General features: G+C 41.5%; 1 protein-coding gene across 2 annotated transcripts in view; it reads left to right on the top strand.

Moving 5' to 3' along the window:
- The first annotated feature begins 5766 nt into the window (after positions 1-5766).
- The window catches only part of LOC121588349, a 45674-nt gene continuing 45440 nt past the window's right edge, over positions 5767-6000 (top strand). The window contains exon 1 of one of the 2 annotated variants that reach the window (XM_041906173.1): positions 5767-5866. The gene's annotated coding sequence lies outside the window, so the exon portion shown is untranslated. The remainder of the gene's footprint in view (positions 5867-6000) is intronic. The other variant, XM_041906174.1, reaches the window with a different exon arrangement.

Here is a 6000-nt window from a genome sequence, read left to right as displayed (position 1 = left end):
TATGCGAAACGGCTCAACAATAGCTTGACGACGCGTCGGTTCCGCTGGCAAAAGCCGGCTGCTGGGCATAACAATAAAATCCGCTTAAATACCGTTAAACCCCCGAGATGGGCTTATTGTTTTAGGAGGCTATCATAGTCCTCCGGTTGGCGGTTCGCATTCGCAAAAACTTGGACACCTTGGAGATTACGGTTACTATAGCCATTGGCAGGGCCATGCTAAGTGATGCCGTAGGACGGTTAAGCATTGCCGTAGCAGTACGCCACACCACACCGTGCAGCAATTAAGCCGACAAGTCGAAAGTAGATTTTGGGCAGACGCGGCAAGACGGAAGCGATGGAATTGAGAGCATCATAACATAATTTTGAAGTGGCAACACATGGATGAGAAGAGTGGGAAAATGGGTAGAAAGGTCAATGCGGAAAAGTTGATAGGACAGTAGGACAATTGGGAACAGTTCGCAAGTGGGAGAATTTATTGCATCCCCGCGAACCTTATGCTCACACGGTAAAGCAATATAAAATGTGAAACCAATACACCTTGATGATGCGATGGAATGGGTAAATTTGGGTGTTCTGTTTGAGTCTTTTTTGGCTTGAATTTTCCCGCAGACATTGGGCACCATTGACTGTCGAATGTAGGTCGCTTTTGTGTCTTTATTTTTGCCCTCCATATTCTCCCTGCACAGTCACCAAGCTGTGGTGCACGATAAACGTCAGTATTATGTCTTAATTTTTTGCTCTTCTCAACCTGACGGATTGTTTTCCATGTTCGAAAGCTGGCACGTGGAACCGTTTGACCCAACTTGTCGCTTCGTGTCGGAGACGTTTCGCTGGAAAAGAAAGTAAAACACACGTGCAGAGACGAGGAGCCTTTCGGAGGGGTTGGTTAAGAATTGAGGGCAATTACAGTAAATGTTTTTTGAGCCTACATTCGGAAAAACACTTTATAATTGTTTCTAGAATAACATTGTATACTCTTAGTTGCCGGTTGCTTAATAATTAGACTTACAGGGTTTTCGATTACATAGAGACATCAGCGAGTTGTAGATTCGTTCAGGCATATAATAGACTCTTTCAGCGAGATATAGAATTGTTCGGAAGTAGGCGTTGACATATTCAGCGATTCTGTAGTGCTGTCATTTGTTTTGTTTACACTGTGCCGCAGGGTTAAATTTTTCATTCTTAAATGTCCTAAAAGTAGCTAATAATCATTCATCAGGCTGTTTAATGCATGGATTAGTTAAAACAATCATATTTTTAAGAAAACTGTTTGTTTACCTTCTGATGAGAATGATCTAAGCTGCAGTTCAAGGGGTACGAAAGTGACAGCTCTACAGTACAACCGAACATGTCAACGCCTACTTCCGAACAATTCTACATCTCGCTGAAAGAGTCTATTATATGCCTGAACGAATCTACAACTCGCTGAACATGTCTATATAATCCTCGAAAACCCTGTATTGGTATTTTGAGAAATTCGTATCAAATCATCGTTGACCGATTGTGTGGAATCACTCATTCTTAACTAAAACTAAACATTGGTATGATAACAGTTGAGTATTCGTCCCGCTTGAACTGTCCAGCAGTCCGTTGAAGTTCAACGCAAATATCTTATGTTGAATTTAATTGTTTATTGAAAGTCAGTATGTTCCATTACGAAAATTATGAAACATGTATAAAAGATGTTAACATATCGAAATGCATATTTTTCTAACAAATTCGTTTCAAATTATGTGTAATACAAGAAGTTGAATGGTTTTATTTGGTTTATTAAATGGCTCTGCGTAAATAAGCTGCGTCTTGAATTGAACCATACGCAGCGCGTATGAAATGGCATGCCGAACGGAACTCGTGAAGGTTTGTACTTCCCTGATATACCACGGTCACACACACTCGGTACCGGTCACGTGTCTAATGTGGCCAGTTACGAGGTTGCACATGGCGTCATGCTCTCACAACCTCCCAAAACGAGGGGCGTGAGTCTTCGCTTGTGCGCGGAAAACCCCGAAGGCGTTTCGATGACGCCTGTGAGAGCATCCGTTTATGCTTGTTCTGCAAAGCCAAGGTAGTAGTAGGGGTGGGGAGCGGATGATGGAGGCACTGTTGTCCAGTTCTCGGGTTCGCATGAACCGGATCTGCATCCAACGTTCGCGGCACGGTGAATGTGCGTTTCGATTTCAACGATCTACTCTCCACGCGAGATGCGAGGAAAAAGCGTTGTCCTCGGTTCCCATCGAAGCGAAAGATCATGATCTTCTGTATGAATGAACAGGCCCTTGGAAACCCGCTAGCAAACTGGAGACGGTGGATGTCAGTTGCAACCCAAATGCTGGGCCAACAATGTAAGCAAAACGAGTGCATGATACGGAGAAAAAAAAAACAAAGAAGCTTCGAACGTAATAACGAGCTAAATCCGTTTTCTCCTTCGTTATATTCCGATTTTTTTTCGTTAAGCTACGAGGTACCTTTATGGAGTAGCTGAACGGAAGATAGTGCAGCAGTGTTAAGCTACCATTATACTTTGTGTATGTAAAAAAGAAGCAAATAAAAAAAATAGAAAGAAAAAATCAGTCACCGAGTGACCAACTTCCGAAATGGCTTCGTTACCGCTTTCCGGCGAAGCGTTCTGCATCACACTATCCCGTCGACAACCCTTTCACACGGCGAGTGTGAACCGGAACGGGTGAAATGGGGGATTTATTATTCATCTTGGCAAACGGAGGGGTTGGGGAAACCGCAACGTTTAAGCCAGTGCCGTATTTTTTAGCGCAATCTTTTCCTGCGGTTGGAGTTTGCGGTGATCGCAGCCTGATTTGCGTTTGTGAAGGTAAATTTACTTTATGATTAATAGCGTGCTTTGTGCGTTTATTTTTGTGTTATACTTTGTTCTAAGCAGCTGACAAGGACAGGTTTGGCTAGTCGCAACCCAATAAGCCTTCTGTGAGTTATCTATTAACTAACAAGGTTTCCCATTCTCAAATTTGATTTGAAAGCCATCTCTTTTGAAGTGCGCCACAAAACAAAGCTGCTACATGTTGTGAAAATAACAATAATGTACACTAAAAATTAGACACGCTTTTAAAGCTCGTTCTCGGAAACTGTGTCCTTTCGATTAATCAATCGTCATCTACCTGCCATTTTGGGTCATTTATTGTATCTAGCATAGACTTGGCTTTTTTGCGTCGTGGAATATGGATGTACTAGTTTAATATTAGAGTTAAATTATTTGTTATATCACATATAAGGTAATTTGATCAGGAGCGTGGTTGATGGTTATAATTTTAATGCAATATATTAAATGTTGATCAAAGAGACGCTTCTTGTTTGTACTAACAGCCATTCCAGAAGAATAATATTTAACCCCTTGAGTTTAGTTGCAAGAAAGGATTTCATTGAGTACATTTATAAAACTTTCTGAGCTCTCTCTAACCTGCTCAAAACCGAAGAGCAACAGCTGCAGAATGGAATAACCGGAAGTTGTAAAATAAGTTGAGCATGCAGGGATAAAACTTTCGCCGATCTTCGAACCACCTGATGACACATTCTACGACTCTGTTTATAAATTTACGAGCGCAACGAAAGTTTGCCGTACGTTGAAACATCGTGATGTTGGCTTGTCCATTTTACAAGCTTCCTTCAAAAGTTCCATAAAAGAGCATTGCTAGTGATCCTGATTTAACTTTTTGTTTTTGCTTTTGTTTCTCGTTTGTCCTTGGCCGCGGTGCTGATTCAGTTTGGAATCGTTTGTCTGGTGTTTTGAGTTGATGAAACTTTCAAACGTGGCGTACGTCTGGGAATTTCCCTCAAACTTTGCTACAAGGGTACAGGGCAGATTTCCAGGCGTGTTATAATTTGCTTAGCATCAGGGACGGTTCTGATACTTGGTGCTGTCTCGGTAGGCTGTGGAGTGACTTGGTTGTGTTGGATGATGTGGATTAGGGGTAAAGGAAGATCATAAGATCATCAATCTCATTTAGGCAAATCACCGTCGTGAAGAGGAGCTGATTAGAAGATTATTAATATATGCCTTTATTCAGCAAAGATGAGTTTACTTTACAAGCTAATAATTGAATTGAGTGCAATAGAATATTGGAATGAAATTGTATGCCACAAATCATTTAGTCCTCAACAAACAGCCAACAAAGTTACTTTAAGTAAAGATTTGAGGGGTAGATAGATAGAATCTCTACCACTCTAAATAACCACGATAACGTAAAATGTACCATCGAATATTTCCTTTGATACCAAATCCGACAGGAAGCGAAAAATAATCCGGGAATCCCGTCAAACCTGCGACACGGTGTTTTTTTGTTGCGCGTAAAAATACTTTTGTGTCCTTGTAAGGTTTCCACGGAAGCAGTCAATCGAAAAGAAGGTAGCAATGCTTTGGCAGCCGCATACTTTCACCCGACCTTGATCAGAACGTTAATATACCCCACGAGGCATGCAAAGTTACGAACGATTTCATGTTGGACGAACCGGAAATGACGTCCCTTACTTCCTGCCGCCGAAATAGGGTGTGGAAGGGTGTTTGGTGGCGATGTAAGGGTTAGCCGGTTGGCAAAGCCAGAATTTGGCTTCCGCTTGTTTATACATTCATTGTGACCTAAATTCGATTCTTTTACGGACATCCAAAGTTATGGCGGGTTGAAAATTACATTCGATTTATTTTATTTCGCACAGCACCGCCGCATCTGCAGTGAGCTTTGATGCCGTTTATTTGGATAAAACGAAACCTGATAAAAAATAGGTGCTTCCTGCACGATGGTGTAGAAAGGAAGCAGCCCCAAACGTATTCATGCTGGCGTGAAACACGGCAGCCGTATCGACATTCGACGGTAATGATGGGCAACGAACAAACGACAAAGCACCGAAAACGAAACATCGTCGTAACCTTAAACCTTGCCGTCCGTGATGGAAAAGGATTTTTCTCGTTTTGGGGCTTTTTTCCTTTCACGTACTTTTCCACACAACTGATAACCAACGCTGAAGTGTAACTCGACGCACTGATAACCGGCCGAAACTGTTTGAAGGGTTAGCTGAGAGAGCGAGGGCATCCAGCATTCGTCATCTCACAGGCTCGGAGATGTTCACGCGCTTGTAGCACACAAACAGGGGCTGCACGAATGCATTCTCGGCTCGGAACCGACTGCTTTTCTCAATTCAACAATGCACTATGGGATAGGGTTGAACAAAATAAAGTCTTTGTGTTGGTTTTTTTCTTCTGTAAGCTTCTGTATGATTTAAGCCATTAAAGGTGCTTAAATAGCCACGATTTTGTTAGACCTAGTATCTTTAGGAAAAGGTTACTAACAAGAGGAAAATCTTTGAAAAGAAGAATGTAATCAGTATTAAAAAATACATTCTATATAAATTTTACAAAAATAATACATTTGAAGCCACTTGAAATGTTTATAATATGTCTATATGTCTATCGGTTCTTTTAAAATAAGGGCAAGATACTGCTATAATTTGATTTGAATGAATTTGATAATTTGTTCGAATGAAATTTGCTTTTATTGGTCACTAAGATACACGATTCTCCTGATATGTGCGCAAAATGATGCATAGAAACGGGTTCAATTTGAAATAACAATTGCGTGAAATTGAAAAACAAAATAGAACAGGCGTTCAAAGCACCATGAGACACCCTGTAGATTCAACGGTGAGAATCCGGTGATGAGAGTGAGCTGTTAGCTTCTCACTACCGCCCACCGTGTTTCGCCGGGCAAGAAAGTAACCGAGAGAGCGAACATCGTTTATTTACTTTTGAACCGCGCAGTCGAACGGACGCACGTGCGAGCGCTAGTTTGAAATCGAAACCGGACTTTTCGGTAAATCGCTGTTACGAAGAAATCCTAAACGTAAGTGTGTAACATTAGGCGAAGGGTGTAGCGGAAGTTTAGACTTGAAAATAGTTGTCTTTACAACTCATGTAAAAATATGGACATAGTGTGGCAGTTAGTCGCGTTATAGCTTATGCCAATGCAATCTTTGG

The sequence above is a fragment of the Anopheles merus genome, chromosome 2R (assembly GCF_017562075.2).
Source record: "Anopheles merus strain MAF chromosome 2R, AmerM5.1, whole genome shotgun sequence".
NCBI classification, from domain to species: Eukaryota; Metazoa; Arthropoda; class Insecta; order Diptera; family Culicidae; genus Anopheles; species Anopheles merus.
Note: the sequence above shows the minus strand (reverse complement) of the source record. Positions and strands in the feature narration are given on the sequence as shown.